The sequence below is a fragment of the Passer domesticus genome, chromosome 1, assembly GCF_036417665.1.
Source record: "Passer domesticus isolate bPasDom1 chromosome 1, bPasDom1.hap1, whole genome shotgun sequence".
NCBI lineage: Eukaryota > Metazoa > Chordata > Aves > Passeriformes > Passeridae > Passer > Passer domesticus.
In genome coordinates, this window is record NC_087474.1 from 120,458,964 (window position 1) to 120,480,033 (window position 21,070).

A 21,070-nucleotide genomic window follows, 5' to 3' on the forward strand; every position below is an offset into this window, starting at 1 on the left:
GAAGTTTTCTCCAAGTAACAAGCAGTTGCTTCTTTCTCAAAATACTTTTGATATTGGCATTGTGAACATAAAATTCTGCTTTGAAATGAGAAGCTGTAACTCAACCCAAAGAAACACTCACATCACTCCTTCCTATTTATTTTGAAGAAAACTTGAGTGTATAACTTGGACATTAAATTTTACAAGTGATACTTGTTTACAAAGCAGTTTTCTTTAAGGCTTGTGCTGACATTTTTAGGCAGCACAGATCAATCTAACACAACTTTTTATGAATATGAGAAATGCAGCACAAAAGCTTTAGATTTTTTTTAAAAGCATTTGATAATGTAAATCACACTATATATCAACTAAATAGACATTGCAGGATGGTCATTGGCAATATTTAAGCTGGATGAGTTCCCTGTGATGGAAAATTCCAGAGCACTGCCAGGAATGCAAAAAATTTTGGATGAAATTTAGGAGGGATTGAGCTGCCATGATACTACTCACAGAAAAAAATATCCTTTTTGGTGTATCCTCCCCCTCATCTGTTGTCTCTGATATTAGGAAAATCCCATTAAGAGCCTTTATCATTGACTTTATCACCTGAAAACATTGTTTCTTTAGAAAAGACAAAACCTGCTGTGAGCATTTGATTTTGTTATTCTGTGTGGAGCAAGCATGAATACCAACATACTAAAACAAATATATTAACCAAATTTTATTTTGCAACCAGTGATAAAAAGCCAGATAGAAAGAAGTTCTAGCATTGCACAGATGAACTGTGTAGCCTTTATCACAGAGAGTGCATTTGCACGAGGTGGGGAAAGGAAAAGGAAATTAAGTATTGCAATTTCAATTTCCTTTCAGGAAAAGAAATAAAATCTGGTGATTCCAATGAGGATCAATTTGGAAAGCTGTGCTCCATATCCCTGCACTTCATGGCATCCCATGCCTTTCGATTGTTTTTATTTTGGTGAAGATTTTTAAATTTTTTTTCAGTATCCATGCCAATTCATTCATATCTTTCCCTCAATGTTCTGTTTTCCTCCTTGATTTTTTCCCCTGATTTTGAAACATCTGTGAGGTTCGGTTTGGCATGTTTTAGTCCTTCTCACTGCACCTCATTTCCTCCCAGACCAATTCCTTGTAGTCATAAAATTACCAAAGTTTCTGGTTTTTTTCATAATTGCAGTTCTGTTGGAGGATGGATTGTAGGAGAATGGAGATAGTGCTGAAGGAAATCTTGCCCCTGAGGGGTTTCAGCTGTACTAATTACCAAAGAATAGGAACAGGCCTGCCCTTAATAGGTCATAGCTATGTCCAATAAAGCCTGTCCATAATAAGTCACAGCTGTGTCCAGTAACAATGGGTGTTATAAAAGAGTGGGTTCGCTGGTTGAGAGGAGAGCTGGAGTTTCTTGGCTGTGCTGAGAGAAGGAAGGGTCAGGCAGCTGTGCAAAGGATAGAAAGGAGTCAGCCAGCCACAAAGAAGAAAGAGGAGTCAGTGTTGTGAGGAGCTGCCTTTACAAACTCAGAGAGATGGTATGAATATTTTACACTAAAATTATAAACTGGTGATGATAGTCAGCCTCCATGCACCATCGGTTGGTGCCAGACATTGACCCCAAAGCATTCCGTTTGATCATATCTCCATTCCAGAGTGTTTGTAAGATTTTTCTTTTCTGTTTTCAAGGTTTCAGTGAGGATCAATTTGGAGAGTTTTGGTCCGTATCCCTGCACTTCATGGCATTCCATACCTTTGATGGCTTTCATTTTGGGGAAATTCTGATTTTTTTTTTTTCAGTATGTGTGCAATTTATATTTTTCCCCTCAATGTTCTGTTTCTGCCTTAATATTTTACCCTAAATTTACATTTGTGGGGTTATTTTGGCATGTTTTGTTCCTTTGCACTGCAACTGATTTAGTTATCTCCATTTTCACTAGTTATTAAATGTCCCAATTTGCTATTTTTTTTTTTTTAATTCCCTATCATTTGATCATGTCTCCTTTCCAGAGCGATGGTAAGTATCTCTTTTCTGTTTCCAGGATTTTAAAGAGGATCTTTGGCAAGGTTTGGTCTGTAACCCAGCACTGCATGGCATCCCATGCCATTTGATTGGTTCACATAACAAAAATTTTATAAACTTCTTCTTCAGTATCCATGCCATGTCTCTCATCTTCCCTCAAAGTTGTGTCTTTTGTCCTTGAGTTTTTGCCCCTGATTTTGCAGCATCTGTGAGGTTACTTTTCAAATGTTTTGGTTCTTTGCCCTGCACCTTATGTTATCTCAGACCATTTTCTTGTAGTCACTAAATTTCCCAATTTTTTTTTTCCCTGAAATTGCATTTTCTTGATCGTATCTCCATTCCAGAGTGTTTGTAGGTGCTTCTTTTCTGTTTTCAGGATATCAATAAGGATCAAGTCTGGCAACCTACGGTCCATGTCCCTGCCCTTCATGTCACCCCATGGCTTTTAATGGCTTTCACTTCGGCAAAGATTTTTTTACAGTATCCATGCTATGTCTCTCCTTTCTTCCTGTCAAAGTTCTGTCTTCCTCCTTGATTTTTCCCCTGATTTTGCTGCATCTGTGAGGTTGGTTTTGGCATGTTTTGGTCCCTTGCACTGCACATGCTCCTCAGGACCAAAAGGTCTCGAAAGATTTTGGGAAGGGAAACAAAATCTTGCGAAACAGAAATGGAAGTCTTACACTCTGGAGATATGATCAAATGAAATGCAATTGGAAAAGAAAAAAAAAACCTATAAACCAGAAAATTGGGACATTTAGTGACTGCAAGAAAATGGTCTGGGAGGAAATGAGGTGCAGTGGAGTGGACCAAAACACGCCAAAAACTAACCTCGCAAAAGCAGGGGAAAGAAATTATAGAAGAAGATAGAACCTTCAGGGGAAGATATGACCGACATGGCATGGATACTTGGAAAAAAAAAAATCTTGGCCAAAGTGAAATTAGACGGTGGTTGCTCAGAAATGTCTGTGGCTAGTCTAATCTCTTGGCCCGTCCCAATGTTGGCTGCTGCCTATCCTCCCTTTGGGCTGGTCTGGATGGCAGTGGGAGCAGGGCTGCTTAATTCTCAGAAGCTGCAAGGCTGCTCTGTGTGGCTATTGTAATTCCAAGTCGATAATTCCAGAGTAAATGAAAGAGAGGGATCACTTGTGTAGGCTCCCAAGACGTTTTAATTCCTGAGAGGGTTCACTGACAAGTGATGGTAAATACGGGGGTACAACAGCTTAAGTGCAGGGGAGGGAACAAGGGGAGGATACAAACTTTAACCAATGGCAGGATACCTGGGGAGGAGCACAAGGCAGGGAATACATTGTGACAACCAATAAGGGACAATAAGGGAGGAGGGTGGTTTGAACATACAAATCGAGTTTCGTGATGGACGTTGAAAGTTCGTGGGATAAAGGTGGGGTTACAGTGACGGACAAGGGAGGAGGGCAGGATTCTGCTGAATGTAAGGAAGGATCCAGACTAAAGGGAGATGGACAGGGAAATGGGAGGGCACTACTCTGGGGTACACTAACCTGCATAGGGGACAACCAGAACAAACCACTTTCACTTATAACTAGGAAAAACAAATCACTTTAAACCGACAACAGAAAAATACACACCACTGTAGTGAAAGCTGTCAAAAGGCATAGGATGCCATGAAGTGCAGGGACATGGACCAAAGCTTGCCAAAACTGATCCCCATTGAAATCCTGGAAACAGAAAAGGAGGACTTATAAACACTCTGGAAAGGAGATACGATCAAAGGAAATGCAATTGGAAAAAAAAAATTTGGGAAAATTAGTAACTACAAGAAAATGGTGTGTGATTACATGAGGTGCATTGCATAGCATTCAACATACAAAACTGACCTCACAGATGCTGTAAAATCAGGGGCAAAAATCAAAGAGGAAGATAGAGCTTTGTGGGGAAAATATGAGAGAGAAGGCAGGGATACTGAAAAAAAACATAAAACATCTTCACCAAAGGGAGAGCTGTCCAAAGGCATAGGATGCCATCAAGTGCAGGGACATGGATTGTAGCTTGCTCAATTGATCCCCATTGAAATTGCAAGATTTCATTTTCTTTTTCATTTCCTTTCCTGAAATTTACTGTAAAACCTTACCATTCAAAAGGTTTTATATCACCCACTTAACAGTGTAAAGAGAGAGAAATGGATATCAGGATGGTGAAAGTCATTCAGGCTGCTTTTAATTGTGAGTATCCATGAATGCAGAGCCCTCCAGTAGCTGGTACAGACTGGGACTCTTACTTTGCCTTTTTTGTCACCATACTTCTAGTTGTTATGAACTCTTTCTGCTTCTTTTCTCAGCCTTCTGTGTCCTAAACCTTCTCCCTTTGGATTTTCTCATTTTTCCACTTTACCCAACAACCAACAAAGTCTCTTCTTGAGGGGTTGTTTCACCTTCATATTCCTGTACTTTGGGCTGGTGAAGTCAACTTCATTTTCATCATAGGTCTGCATGGTAACCAAGATCATGCTTTAGACTTACAGCTTTCTCCTGTAAAATGAAATGCAGTAAGGATTATTTTTTGGTATGGAAACAGAAAAATATTTCTCACTATAAAATTCTGAAGGGTCCAGTGTGCTGTAATTGATTGAACAAAAAACTATAATGCATCCACAGCCAAACCTTAACTAAGAAATTTGGGAGCTTCTACTTTTGAAACACTGCCCTCCTGAGAATAATTCTTCCAGATTGTGAATACTGACCTTGTAAGAAAAAAAAATGGCCTTTATTGGTTTCATTTTAGCATTCAACATACAAAAAAAGTGCCTTCTGGGCATGAGATAAAATAAAATGAAATTTTAAACTAATTAAATCTGGCATTCCAGCAATACAACTATTAAATCAAATGTCCAGTCTCCTGTCTATATATATGCATGAAAAGTTCTAAATTCAATTAGTCCTTGAATCTCTGTTTTGGTAAGTTGTATCTCAAAATGGTTGGAAATGTTTTTCAAAGTTATCTGAATTCAGATCTACAAAATGCTTTTTCCTTTTTTGGTTTCTTTTCAATATTTAAGTCATAGTTGAAATGGTAAAGGGTAAATATTGCTTATTAGAATGGTAAAAATAAAATGTTTCTAATTAATTATATTTGAAAGTTCCTATGAATTAAAAATGGAATGGACTTTTAGTTTTTAATTTTAGATCTAATTCAAGTCAGAGTAGGTTTAAATATTTTTTCTGTACTCTATCTAATTCTATTCATATCTTTATATTAACAACTTAAGTTCTTTTATCATTCAAACGGTCATCTTTGTGCAGTAGATAAAGTGTATTATGTATTGTACCTAAGTACTGTAAATGAAATGCTTTAATTGATTTTGTAGGTTCATTCCATTAGTAAATCACGTACTAAACAACCATGCCAAGATCACCTCTGGCACATGGATAAAACAGATATAACCACCCACAGCCATCTACTTATTGTGTCCTTTGAACACAATAAGAAGTCAGAGAATTGAGAACTGACTTTTGTATTTTGAATAAACTCAATGTGCTTGGAACCAGGTAATTTTTAGTATAGATACCTGTACCTAATGTATCTAATGTAACATGTATTGCATTCAACCTTTTTAAAATTGGTTTCTCACTTGCTTACATATTTTTCTTATTTGAATTATTCTATAATAAGTTTCCCAATTCATCTAAAGGTTCAGTTATTCTATGGCACAATGGTAATTGAAATTACTCGCTAGCACATCTCTAGCATGGACTGCTGACGCTCATTTTATATTTATGAAGGGACTCCTGATAGACCCTTTTCCACCCAACACATATCCTTGTGTATATTTTTTTTTTGATAGCTTAATAATGATAGACTACTGTAAGAGGCAAATTACTGCCTGTGGGTCTGGCTCTCTAAGTCTGCGTGCTGTGCAGGAAGCTCTTGGTTTGGTGAGACTGGGTCTGTTCTTCTGAGAGCCACTGAAAAATTACAGCTGAAAGAGAAGGAGAGGTACACAGCTGATGTTTACTCATTGAGATGCTTCAGAGTTGGTGTGGATGTGAGAATCCAGGAGACCTGGGTTAGTACCAGTGACCTGGGGAAGTACATGGGTGATGTTCTGGGTGGCTGTTTGGACTGCATAATAGAAGACTGAAGTTATGATTTTCACGATAGCCTTCTCCAAAATGCTCCCACCTTCAGGACATGAGGCATGGCAAACAGGGAAGGATTCAGAGTTCTGGTTCATGGGTAAGACCACAGAGTAGCAGTGACAGGTATTTTAGTACATCAGGAACTGAGAAACTTCTTGAGACAGAAGGAAACCGTCAAGGAAGGACAGACTTTATTTTGATCAAGGTGGAGACAGACTGCTGCCTATGAAAATGAAGAAGGTCTTGCAAGATTATTTAAACTAGGAACTGGAAAAATGCTGACAAGCATGGAGAAGCACCTTTTTCAGATTGATTCAACTTGGCAGTATAACCCGAATGATATGCATCATACCTCTGAAAAGGCCAGAGGGGAAATAAACAGAAATAGAGAAAGCAACTCCGTTTCTTAAATCATCAGCTGACTAGTCTAGGAAAGCTAAGCCAAGGGCAAAACTAACAAAAGCTGCCTTCTACAGCAATTCTAGAAGCCTTTAAAATAATGTTTTGGTTACAAACAGCAACCCTGACGTAATTGACATCTCAGAGGCCTGGTGAAGGGATAATTAACAGGATAAAGTGTTGCCAAGCTACAGGGTTTGAAGGATAACAGAATGAAATGTACAGGTCAGGGCAAACTATGTGAAGAAAAGTACAAAAATTATCATAAAAATACTGTAGCAAAAAAAAAGAGAAATACTGCAGAATCCTGTGTGGAACTCTCGTTACTCTAGTAATAATAATAAGACTAGGATCATACTTTGGGCTGTTTAGGATGATAGTTCATGTAATGCTGCAAATTTAAAACAGGTTGCAATGGGATGAGATTCTCACTATACATATACAGATTGTATCATTGTGGCTCAGGACAAGAGACAGATAAGACTTGTATGCAGTAAATGTCCGCTTCCTAGAATAACTAATCTTAGCACTCTTGTGAAAAGCTGCCATTTGGGCTTAGGTCCTGAGTAATGTACAGGGCCTAACAGAAATGGTGTTAGTTGAAGAGCATTCCATAACAGAAATCAGTATAAAATTAGGCTTAATATTTCAGTGGAAAAGAACAAGCCAAACAAATCTTGAAAACAGAGATTTAATTTGAGGAAAAGGAGTTACATACAAATGAGGTTATTAGCAAAAATACCCCCAAAATTAATACTCCAAAAAGGCTGCTGCAAGCAGCCTTGAGGCTCTTTGAAAATACTATATTGGAAGCCTAGGCAAATTGCTCAGAAAAAGAAAACCTAATGATTGAGTAAAAGCCCTATTTAGCTAAACAGAAAATTTCTTATACAGTAGCATCTAAGTTATTGACTATAAAAACCAGAGGAGTTGTCCAAATGAGGAAAACAGCAAAACCACAACATATAATATGTACATAGGAATTTAGAGAATGTGGATGTTACAGCCTGGTCAGAGAGCTCAGGATTGGCTTGTGAGACTTCAGGGAGTTGCAGAGCCACAATGATAGCTTGTTATGATAAACAACCTGCAGGTGGTGTTTTCCCACTCTCTGTTTTCCTGTTTTTCTCAAGGATTGTTTATAAGAAAGGTGTTTTTCTTTAATTAGCCAATCAGGTGAAATGTATTGATTAATTGACCAATCTGGTCTGTCTGTATTGGAACAGTCTATAAAGAGAGAGATTTTCAAAGTAAAGTGAAATGCTGTGCAAACCAGCCTTCTGGTGAGTCTGTGTTGTTTTTTACTCAACAGTGACAACAGAAAACATAAATGAGTTTGTGAAGATATTCAAATGGATAATAAAAAGGTGTTTACATATCTCAGAAGCTGAAAGCTCATGAAACAGCTGGACCATCTGACGACAAAGTGTGTGAAAGTGGCATCTGAAAATAAGGTCACAGCAGAGAATATGAGATTTATTTTCTATATATATATTTTTTTTTCTGTTAAAGATGTTAGGAAGTTTCCAATATGCATTGCATTTTTTGGTAGCAGATTGGTAGGGTAGCTGTACCAATTTGAGCCAAGTATACAGGAAGAATTTGTCTACACAGAGTAAGGTAGATGACAGTAAGTCATCAGGATTAGCAGCCATTCACCCTAGAGATGTGAAGGAACTCAAATGTGAAACTGCAGAGGTGCTAGCCAAAATGTGTAACCTATCATTACAAGGAGTCACTGAGTCAGGGGCCTGGAATATCACCATTGTAAGTCCCATCCACACTCAGGGCTCCAGAGAGGTTGACTGAGTCTGTCGTTTGTCTGTGGTTAAAGTGAAAGGGCCAACATTAAAGTATGAGATTAATGAGCACATAGATAAATACAGACCATAAAGAAAGAATCAGCATGGCCTCTGGGAAGGGAAATCCTGCCTTGCCAGCTTGTTCTCAGTATGTGCTACATGGATGCATCTGTCAGGAAGGGTGCCAGTGTTTCCCTGACCTGAAAAAATCCAGGTCATGGGAAAAAGGCATAGGCTGTTGAAGAAATATAAGAAAATGTTCAGGACTGGCAGGATCACAATGAATTAATCTTGCCTGAAGTCAAGGACCTGCAGCAGACCTGCCAACCTTCACACCTTCTCTGACAACCTTGCCTCCCTTTTGTCCCAGTGAGGAACTGGGGAGGGATTGTTTGCAGAGGTGTAGGTGCCCAGGCAGAGCAGCATGCCTGTATCCTGCTAGATTTGAGCATGAGAATGAACTCACTTGTCCTGAACCACTGGGTCAGATTTCTTGACCTGCTCACCCAGTGAAAGAGACCAGCAAACTTTTACTTCCATTGATTCATCTGTGTTTTCACACACCTTCAAAAGCATGGATCTTCTCCCACTAGGGAGGTAAAAGCATGTCAAGAGGTAGCCTTGAAACTCTCACTAATGTAAGTCAACAGTCTTATTCCAAGATCCTGAAGAACTTAACCAAGATTTCTGCTCTAGTTCATAATGCATCAAGTAACTTTGACAAAGCAGGGACTAACGACAATATACAGGGATCCCTACAGCATATTTATGTCCCATGTCAAGTGCTTTCTTCTTGTTGAGTATTTGACTAGCTAGGATTATCAAAGGTGCTCTGTCACAGAATCATATAGGCCTGGTCTGACTGAATCACATCTTCCAGCAGGGACACCAGTTGCAGAAGATGAGTAGAGTAGAGTCTCATGCTGTGGAGAGAACCCAGGAATTTATACCTCACTTCAACAACAGGGCCACTGTGATCCTCCTTCACAGTAAAGGGAACATCCTACATTTTGAGAATTCCTGCCATTTATGGTGTCAGCTCTAGCTGGTGTGTCACAATGCATGTCAACTCCAGCTGGCCCTAGTTGTTCTCACTGGCCTTCGGGAGCCCTTTCTACAAGTTGTGATAACCAACACAAATAATCATATCTGCAAAGGAGAACCCCACACTAAAGGTCAGTGCTTTTTCACTCATATGCTGTAAATCCATAAAAGTGGGTGTGTCCCCTGCCAAGAAGCAACAGTGTGTTCCTTGGCATGCCTCTTCTTTGAAGTGTAAAAGTGCCTGCCAAGATCTTTGTCTCAGAAGTAATGGGTGACTGAGCATATGGCAGTACCCTACACCCAGATGTATTTCAGGGTCCAGAATTTTTTCCACTTCTCCTGATGTTCACTGGAGGGATGTGGATTGTTGCAAAGTGAAGGCAGGCACCTCTCCAGTTCTCCAAATCCTTGCTAAACTGTTTTATCACTGTGTCCTTCTGCTGAGGGAATCTTCTTGCATCTGTAGCTGAGCAAAAGAGCTTGGCATTTTTCTCTCCTATACTTCTGCATCTCTATGTTCAAGTGATTTGGGAAGACATCCCCACTTTCCCAAGGAGCTTCTCCACTTACCACAGTCCCTGAAATGTATGGGGGTTTTGTTTTGTTTTTGTGATATCAGTTCATCTTTGTCATCTTTTTAGGCAGGCATTTGCCAAACAGGCAACATACTGTTTGTCTGTTTTGAACAATGTGATCCAGTGAGACACGTTCCCCATTAATCCAGTGCTCTAGAAACTGTGCCATTGGATGAAAAGAGCCTTGATATTATCCAGTTATTTGAAATGCCTATTAAGTTCAGTCAGATAAAGTAAATACAAATGAGAGTATTTATCATCCACAATTTGCAGTATCATGAAAAGTAATTATGAAATACAAGAATAAATATATTAAAACCCCCAAATGCATTAATGTATTACAGTGTGGTTAAATTTAAAACACCTCTCACTCTCTCTTTTCTCCTCTTTCTCTGACTTTTTTCATTTTCTCCTTCTTCAGGGGACACATCCTCACTTTGATAAGACCTCCCTATTAGTTCTTAACTTTTCTTAGCCAAAGAGAAAACTCTTCCCACTTTGCCTAATGAGATGATGTTCTATGAGATGCATGTGCAAACTGAAAGTCTGCTGAGAAAAAAAAGTCAAACTTTTCCCCCTTGAACATTATTCCGTTGTGTGAATGTACATTGCAGGCTCATCTCCAGCTTGTCCTCCACCCAAATCCCCAAGTCTTTCCCAGCAGGACTGCTTTCAATTTGCTCATTCCCCAGCCTGTATTGATACTGGGGATTGTCCCCACCCAGAAGCAGGACCTTGGAATTGGCCTTGGCCTTGTTGAACCTCATGACCTTCCCATTGACCCACTTCTTGAGCATGTCCACATCCCTCTGGATGGCAGCATGTCCATCAGATGTCTCAACTGTGCCACTAAGCATGGTTCAGAAGTCACTATGCATCCACAAATTAGGCCCATTCCTGAAAGTCAGTGCCAGCAGACACAGAAGAAGCATAATTGAGCAATCACTTGTCTTTTCAGAAACTGATTTTGAAATTATTTGATTTTAAAAGAATAAGAATTAATTGGATACTGATGCCTTTCCAGAGCATAGAGAACATAAGTAACAAAAAAGTATTCAAAAGAAGTAAATTTTCCTGCGTATCCATTTTGACTCCCACTAGCATCTGCTGTGTGGACATGCTCAACACTGCCAGGGGCAGAGATTCTGGGACAAGCGACACAATGCTCATGAATCATCCATAAAAGTAATTGTTAGGAGAAAGACCCTATAAAATGGCATTTCAAAACAATGAAATTGAAATAAATTAAAATTGAATAAATGTACTGTGGGAGAACAAACTTATCCTTGAGACTATTAGAATTTAAGCATCTCTTTTTTAATTATAAATGTAATAGCAGGACAGGAGGTGGTGATACTGTTCCTTGCAAAATGAAGTTTGAAGAATACCATATGCAGACAATCAAAAAGAATGAGTTCACCAGCATCATCTTTCTGACTTTGTTTATAGGCTTGAGCTTATAAAGTTCCATAATGGAGCATAAAATTTTGTAAGTTTTGTTTAAATGGGATCCTTATTAAATTGGCAGTTAATCATGAACAATAAAGAAACAAGTGCAAATGAATATAATAGTTTTATGTGCATAATAGGCTGGGAATCCACATACTCCAAGGAATGGAGCTACAGATGTGTCTGAAGGACAGGCAGCAACACAAATAAAAGGGTACAAAGGAAGGAGATACAGAGCTGGCTAAATCAGAGGTTAGAGATATGGGAAAATCTAAGCATTTCTTAATTGCAACAGGAGATAAGTAAAACTGCTGGAAAGAATCCAAGAAGAAAAGTCTCTTTAGATAACATCCCAGTTTTGCTGAGTGGACTTCTTTATTAAACTGATGAAATGGAGATGTTTTAAAACTGCTACCAAAATGGCTAACCAGTCTTCTGGGAAGGAAAAAAAAAAAGAATTTGTAAATGCAGATGAAGAAAGAACAGGAAATACATTCAAAAGCTGTCATTTACTTTGTTGCCTGGAGACACTGTGAATCATCAGAAAACTTGGAGATAGGCTTATGGGGGTAGTACACTGTAAAGCACTTGTCCTTTATTCATGTTCATAACTTACATAAGTGGGTGCCTTTAAATTCTTTTTCTAGTATAGTTATTTAAAGATTTAGCTGCAGCTGGAAATAAGATGCAACTGTCTTAATGAAGTTCCCTTTCAGCATGGATTTAGAATATGAATAGCTTCAGAATTTACACAGCTTTGCAGGGTTCTACTGTTAATTTCTACGTTACTCAGGATTATGAGCATTATGCATTTAGTTTGTAATTAATGTGAACTATTCTCAAGGGAGTTACAATTATTCCTCTAAAAATTTTGGTGGCTACTCTCCAATAATGAGTGCATTAAAATTCTTAAACGATAAAAGCCCTTAATGTAAACAAATTGTAATTATTCTAACCAGTTACATGGCTATAGCAGCATTACTTCCACACAGCTTTTAACAACATGGCAAATTTCCTTGCATTGGGAATAGTAACAGACTCCCACCACAATGTCTGCTTTGTTGGCCTTCCCCCTGATTCTTACCCATAAACATTCAATGCTATTGTCACCATCATCAAGCTCTGGACAATTGAAACCTTCATGAATATACAAGGATACCCCACTGCCTCTCCTTCCTTTCCTATCCCTGCTGAAGACTTTTTAGCCAGTGATTTAGTCATTAGTTCATAGCCAGCTTATAGTCAGTTATTTCTAACTTTTGTGATACAAATAATGACCTCATAAGCTGCCTCTTCATCTTCGAGTGCCCTATGTCACACTGATAAGCAGAACAAAGGCTGTATGTCCACAGAGTCTTGCTGGGCTTTTTTGTAATAATCTGTGGAAATCACAACATTGCATAAATTCTAAGTCAGCATAATTTTAGGAGAAAAATGTAACAGGTTCTTCAAATTGCTTTGAAGCTGCTTTAGTAACCCAGATGGAGAATCAATAAAGGTTGATTTCTGAGTAGAAGGTCAGTTGGAGTTGGATATTTCAGGTCAGCCATCTGCCCAGTATGACAAAGGAAAATGCTTTGAGCAGCACTCATATTTCGTTTTCCCACTGTCAAGCCTGTAAGACCAGATTTGTATTTACAGCCAGGTCAATTGATATGAAGAAGTGCAGAGTAAAATTTATGCCTTGAGGGCAACTATATTATATTTTATCCACCCTGAAGAAAGGAAAAATAAAAGAGGACAATATAAAACAAATGCCCAGTTTTAATGTAGCACTGGTACAGGTGCCCAACTCATACACTTTATAAGTTACTTTACACAATTCAGCTGATCAACCTGCATATAACTGACAAATGAGTTTTTCAGTAATGTCAGGACCATGGGCTCACATTTTGAGTTGGGAGTGCTCTCACTTGGTAGATCTTACTGGCTAAGAGAAAATAATAAATATATTATTCTTGGAATGCTTGTAAAAATATCAATTTGCATTCACTTAACCAAAAATAAATTAATTTATATGTTAATTTAAACATCACTTCAAGGAAGCAAACCTTGGAATGAAAAACACATGTGCCACAGAGTCACTACCATTTTATGCTTTATGAATAGTCTCTTTCTTATAATTAAAAATTGGAACTAAATGCGGTCTTGATTATCACTATCTTCAGAAAGGAGCAGGAAGGTGTTAGGCATGGAACCAAGGCAGGGAGCCCTGAAACTGCATCTGATACTTCACCCATCATGTGATAGCATTGATAAATCATTTAATATCTCCTGCTTTTATTTGGCATTATGTCTTCATGGAGTGATATCCTGTAGCAGTGTGTTCTGCTCTGCCTGAATATGTTTCATTTCCTTTGCACATGTTTTGCTGCCATGGAAGATAATAGAAAAATAAAGCTGCCAGGGTTTTACCTCCTGCCAGTTTTGATAGAATTTAGGAAAAAAATAGCAGAATTTAATCTTAAAAACTTTCATTATGTTCTTTCATCATGATGTGAGCTGAAACAATTTATCCATCAGACAGTTTATTTTAATGTAATGCTAGTTATGCTTCATCAAAATCCCTTTAAATCTTACCCTGGTCTTAGAATGTAGTCAATGTTTTAATATTGTTATGAGATTTTAAAACTTTGATCAGGAGAGCTAGAAGTATTTTGAGAGACAACAGCTGAATGCCAGCCCTAGATCAATATGAGATGTTCATAGCCAGGAAAGATGGGTGGCAAGGAGGAAAATGCTGGGACAGGTGGAAACACTTTTAAAGAAATTTGGTAGATTTGGTTTCTGTTTTCAATTTAAAAAAACCTCATAATTTTAAGACTTTGCATTAGAAAATCCCACAATGCTTTTGAATTGTTGCATCCAGGAGTTTTATTCATAAGAATACAGGGGAAGCAAAATAAAAGATAATATGTTTCTATGTCATTAGCAGTGTGTGTACTGTGCTTTGAAAATACATAGTAGTTTTGTACATACTAAAGTCCAAAAATCTCAGCTATTTTGCAATGGAATAGAAAATAAAATTAAAAAACCCTGAAAGCAAATCCTCTAGTTATGAATAATTAAATAAATGTAAGTCCAGAAATATTTTACTTGCCTTGTAATGTAAAGACAAAAATTCAGCTTAATTTTTTTTAACTGCCATTTTCTGCCAGTTAGAATTTCTGATGGTTTCAGTCTCTCAGCTTTTCTTCCTCCTTCTTTGTCAGCTCTTGGAATGAATGAATAGGTTTGGTAAGAGCCTTGTGGATTAGAGAAGGCTGAAAACAGTGCATGTCAACTTGGAGAAAAGTATCAATGTGAGAAACAGAACTGTAGAAACACAGACTTTTTATACTCACTTTTTTGCACTTAAGTATCAGCAGTAACTGTTTCCCCACCCCCTCCTCTTTTTAAAAGACTATTTATTGGCATCTATTTTTTGAAAATAAATGCTTTCCTAAACTTCTAGTCTCTGTCTTTTTCTCTTAGATACATACCTCATAGACTTCTGCAATGGTAAGCAGTTACAAAAATCTATTCATTTTGCCTTTAAATATACAGAAAAGGTGAAGTCTGACCACTTGGGGTCTTCAGTCCACTAGTTAAAGGACATCAATTACTTAAATAGCTATGACAGGAACTAGTAAGTAGTCTGGTTCATAAAAACATAGAGCAAAAGGTTATGCCCTGTCTTTTCAATTGCCAAGCAAACCTGACAGGCTTCACAGAATGTGATAGAATAATTATTAATCCATTATTAATCCATTTTTATAATATAATTCTTCTTAGGATGAAAATTTTGGAGATAAAATGTAAGGATAAGAAAAGTCTACATATTTCACCTAGTAGATATTAATTATCCTCAAATTGCATAGATTCATGCAATTGAATCTATGGTATTTACAGAGACAAATTCCTGATTTTTTTTGTTCCAATCTGTTTAATATATGTAAATCTTGGATCTAAGCTCAAGGCTTTTAATGGCTCATTTGACTTAAGTAAGAATAAGAGACATTGTACAGGGTTGGATTGGCTATTTTTTCCCCTCAGACTTATTTAAGTTTCTGAGGATTTTCATTAACTGTATCATCATCCAGTCTGGAACTCAAGAGTATAAACACCCGTAATAATAAACAACAATCCTTAAATAATGTATTTTTTCATATGTATAAATCATGGAACATTTCTCAGTATAAGAAGATGATGCTCATGCCTCCAGAATCTAAACTCTTTCACAGCTTTCCTAACTCACCAATCTTCTTTCATTTATCCTTTCACAGTAACCATGCACACAGGGAAGAACACTATGTCATCCTGCTGTTCACCCAGTGTGTGTGCTACAGTCCCTTTTGGTTAAACTTTCTACCTCTCAGCCAGAGTCTATTTCCTCTTCCTGTTTTGTAAACTGGTTGCCAGAGTAGACTTCTTTCTGCATCGGTTCTTAGGTTTTATTATAGCTTTCAATACCCTTAATAACTGACTAATAAGATGTCTACCATAGACCACTGAAATACATTAAGGTATATGTGAAAACTCTTGAGTGAAGACAGCCACAAGTCACATGACATTACAACTTTATCACTCTCAAAGACAAAAATCTTCCTCTTGTGTACCAGCTAAAGTTCTTAGTGTATCACTGACTTCATGAAACAGTATATTAATATACAGTATATTGATATACAAAACTTGAAATTACAGTTATTTAATCTTCATCATAGGAATAGAACCAGTAATTATTCTTAAAAGACTAAGATAATGACACAAATTGTGTATCTGTAGCAACTAGATGACCATTAATAATTTTCTGAACAGTTTAGAGTTTTCAATTTGGGTGCCCAAGTCTGGGTTTTGTAGCTTGTTCTCTGAGATCAGAAGCTAAATTTTAGCTCCTATGAATATGTGTGAAGATCCCTCAGCATTTAGCTCCTGTGTGTGAGAAATAGCTGCCTGTTTTGTGAGTGAAAAGTTAGTCCTTGGAAAAAATAAAATAATGATTTTTGTACAATATGTTTGGCAGTAAAAGCTTTTTCTTCTTTACCAGCATTTTTTCTTCTCTGCACAGATAACATTTGAAGTGTAATTTTTTTCTTAGGACATTAATTGTATTTTTTCTTATTGTGACATCTGAAAAAAGTATGAACATTCGTTTGATTTTGCCTAGAAATCAATATGATCTTGGAATGTTATTAATTTCATTTTCTGCTGCCATTTTTGTAATTGTGATTCAGCACTCTTAAAGGAAAAAAAAAAAAAAACAACTAAAGGAACATTGGCCAGCTGTATAATATATTCTGAGCAGAATTTTCCTGTAACAAAAAATTGTGAAAAAATCCAATAGCTTTAATTATTACAGAAAATGGTGCAACAATTTCTCTCTGCAGAATTCAGCCTGGGCCAGCCATCATTTTCAGATCTCTTTTTGTGTTTAGACAGTTGTACACTCACATCTGTGTTTAACAAGAAAAGACAAACCAAAACAGAACTATGCAAATGACAAGCCTTGTTCTTGTGTCCACTCAGTTTCCTAAGCGTAAACCTAACCCTAAGTGGAGCAGTAAAATCAGGATTTTGCTGAGGCTGAAGTGCCCACCATATGGGTGATGTTGTCTTGGTTTGAAAGACAGGTGTCTGCCATGGAAGGCAGGAACCTCCCTTGGAATGGAAAATGTGACCTCCTTCCCTCCAGATTATTATAACTGTGAAATTACATGGCTTTCAGGCAAAGATATGGGAAAAGGATTGACAGTTCTTTACTAACATTTGTATGTATAACAAGACAAAGAAACAACAACAATGGCAGTAACAACAAATAAAACCAGCAGCAAACAGACGGGCTGGGCAGGGATCACTCCCTTGGTTAGCTCACTGGCAATGCCTGGTCCCAGGGTCAGGGGTGCAGAGGCAGTGTCCCAGCAGGGGACCATGGGCTCCAGGCAAAGCAAGCACTGGTTCTCAGCTCCCAAGCAGCAGAGCAGGAGAGAGGCAAGCTGACAAGCCCTAGTCACAGTCCTGACGGAAAAAGAAATGGGCAAAAACCACAGGGCAAAAAGACAACCAGCAGGAGAGCTGTGCTGCCGTGGCTGCTGAGTTGCTCAGCAATAAATCTCAGCAATAAATCTCACCCCACCCGAAGGAAGCAGCAGCCCCTGGCCCCCAACAGTTACAGCATCCTGGGCAGTGCCTCACCTATGGTGGTACTCCAAGAGCTGGGGGAAGCAACAACCATTCCAGAAATTAAACCCATCCCCCAACAAAAACAAACAAACAAACAAAAAAAAAAACCAAACAAAAAACCCCAAACAAACAAACAAAAACAAAACAAAACAAACCGCATAAACCATCCCAAAGAAAAGTTCCAAGAAGCAAGATGCTGAGGGAGCAATGTTGGGGCAGTGCTGTGCTCTGTCCCTGGAGCTCTAGGCTTTAAGATTTTGTACAGCCTAACCCCAAGTGTGACCCTAACCCTAAGGCAGGAAATAAAATCAGGCTTTTTCTGAGGCTGGGGCAGTAAGCCTATGGCTGGTTCCAAGAAGCAGGATTCTAAGGGAGCAATGTTGAGGCAGTGCTGTGATCCCCTTGCATGCCTTTTGTAGATGCAGTTTCCCAGAAGCTCTAGGTTTTGCGGATTTCTAAGCCTAACCTAAGCATAACCCTAACCATAATCAATGAAGAAAATCAGATGATTGTTGAGGCAGAGGTACATAGCCCATGTTTGAAGCCAAGGAGCAAGGTATAGAGAGAGCAATGCTGGGGCAGTGCTGTGCTGCCTTGGGCATGCCTTTCACAGCTGCAGGGTGCCTGGAGCTCTGGGCTTTGTTGTTTTCTAAACCCTAAACCAAAGCATATGCCTAATCCTAAGGAGGGCACTAGAAGCATCTTTTTGACTAGTCCAAGGATTGTGCCAAGAAGAATGATCTGGAGAGAGAAATATTTTGTTATAGGAGTATTGTTTTTTAGAGAAACCTGCCAAAATGATAACTGTTGATATCTCAAAATCAGGTAAGAAGTCAAGCAAAGAAACAAGAAGAGAAATTGAAGAAATGAAATGCTAAAAAACCCAGAAAATTCTGAACCAAAACAAAAACAATAAAAGCGAATGGGATAATATAAAGAGCAGGGAAATGGACTGAAGCTTGTCCAGTTGATCCTCATTGAAATCTTGAAATCAGAGAACAAAGTACAACAAACACTTTGGACAGGACATAGAAACAATAAAATGCAATTGAAAGAAAATACTAAAATTTGGAAATGGAGTGACTACCACAAAATGAACTGAGATGAAATGAGGTGCAGTGGAAAGGACCAAAACTTGCCAAAATTACTCACATGAAAATTACAAAACCAGGGAAGAGAGATAAACAATGACACAGGTGAAGAAATTGAAGAAATGAAATGTTTAAAAAAAGAGAAAATTCTGAACCAAAGCGAAAACCATAAAATTGCATGGAATGACATGAGGTGCATGGAAACTGGACCAAAGTTTGCCCAATTGATTGTCATGGAAATCACAAGATTTTATTTCCTTTCCTGAAAAGAAAATTCTTTCTTTCAGGAAAGGATAAGAAATCTTGAAATCAGAGAGCAAAGTATAACAAACACTCTGGACTGGAGATATAAATAAAATAAAAAATAAATTAAATTAATTAAATACTATATAAACATATTTATTTATATTATATATTTATATATTTATATTATACAAATATAAAATCAATTTTAAAAGACAAATAAAATGCAACTGAAAAAACCCAGATAATTTGGAAATTGAGTGACTACCACAAAGTAGTAGACACATTGAAACAGTGAAATCAGGGAAGGATGGTAATCAAGAGACAGGGGAAGATATTGAAGAAATGAAATGCTAAAAGGAAAGAGAAAAATCTGAACTGAAGCAAAACCAATAAAAATGAATAGGATTACATAAAGTGCAGGGAAATGGACCAAAGCTTGCCCAATTGATCCCCACTGAAATCTTGAAATCCAAGAAGAAAGTGTAACAAGCACTTCAGACATGAAATATGAAGAAATAATAATACAACTGAAAACAAATAGAAAATTTGGAAATGGAGTGACCATCATGAAATGGACTGAGATGACATGAAGTGCCCTGAACAGGACCGAAACTTGCCAAATTTATACTCATTGAAATGCTGAAATCAGGGAATGGAATTAAATGAATAGACAGGTGAAGAGATTGATTTTGTGGTTTATTTAAGCCTAAGCATAAGGGGACCAGTAAAATAAGCAATTAGAAAAAGCACCTCAACATTAGTGAAACCCTGAATCACAGAGAAGTGCATTATTGGTGAAACCATGGAGCAATAAATCTCTTTTCCAAGGACATGTGTCCAAATTCATGGTTCTCCACAGAATGTAAGACACTTGAACATAGAATATTTGAACATCAAATTTTCTTAAAACCCAAACCTGTACAAATAAGACACAAGATGATTGACACAGTAAACCAAAGGACATTCTGGCACAATACAATACAAGTGACTCTCAAACACAAGTGACTATCATTAAGCTCTTTCTAGCTCAATCGATATCTCTTTACCATTGTGTAAAATAGCAATATTTTGCAAAAAATTAAAGACTATCATGTAGTAACCTGCCATAGATCTGACTGTCAACCAGAAGAAAAGCAAAATTCAGTCCCTCAGTTGTAGTTTTGTAGCATGCAGGATGGGAGAAATAATACATCAAAGACTCACAAAGAGTACAGCTAAGAAACTATATGGTCTTTCATCTGGAAGCCATGAGACTGTTCTGGCGTGTTGTATTACATTTGGAATAATTCCCCATTTTCTAGCACAGAAAGCTGTATAATCTAGAACCAGCTCAGCATATGAGAAGGAGAGGAATGATATGAACACAAAGCAGTTTCTTCTTGGCAAAGACAAACAAAAAACTTAAGAAAAAGAAAGGCTTCAGTTAATGATGTTCCTAATTCCAAATTTCCTACTCAGATACTCTACAGATTAGAGTGGGACTGGTTGCTGATCAGATACAGTAATACCAGCAGGAGTTACAGCTACTGCATAATACAGAGGACTTGGACAGTGACCTACAATGCTACTTCATCACCTGTAACCTGGGTTGAATTCAACCTGGGTTGAATTATCTCAGCCAATATTAGCCACCTAAAATTAGCAGCCTAATCTATTCTGGTGATGTGGATTCCTTCAGCGGAGATAAATGAACCTCTTCAGTGCTACTATTCTCATCCCTAGGTAGGTATTCACAGTGCATAAGATGAATTGTCCTTTGGAGATGCCTCACTCTCTGTGAATTTATCTACATTATTATGATAGGTCAGGTACCTACATGTTAGGAGGGTAAAGCTGGATATGATAAAATTCATGCTTATGCATTTGGTAGTAATGGCATCTCTTCTTATTATTAGCACAAATCCATGAGGGCATATCTTACTGTCTTACTAAAAGATACCTTGGGAACCAAGGCAGAGAAATTTGTGAGGAACAATTTTGCCTGAGAAGAAGACTGATTTGCTCCAGAGAAGAAGATAAGCAGCCACTGATACAAAAATCTCTCCATTCGTATGGCGAGTCACAGAAGTTATAAAAGAATGGGAGTTATAAAACAGCAGTTTATAAAAGAACCTACCATCTGTGAGGTTTACTAGCATCAAAAGATCTTCTATGCAAAAGTTACCCTATAAAATCATAATGTAGA

At 37.7% G+C, this 21,070-nt stretch overlaps 1 long non-coding RNA gene across 1 annotated transcript; it reads right to left on the reverse strand.

The window, feature by feature from the left end:
- Nucleotides 1-4,179: 4,179 nt before the first annotated feature.
- Nucleotides 4,180-9,359, reverse strand: LOC135289352 (uncharacterized). The gene is made up of 2 exons (XR_010352122.1): nt 9,272-9,359; nt 4,180-4,512 (listed from the first exon to the last, which is right to left on the reverse strand). It is a non-coding gene; the product is annotated as an uncharacterized LOC135289352 (long non-coding RNA).
- Between the last annotated feature and the right edge of the window lie 11,711 nt (nt 9,360-21,070).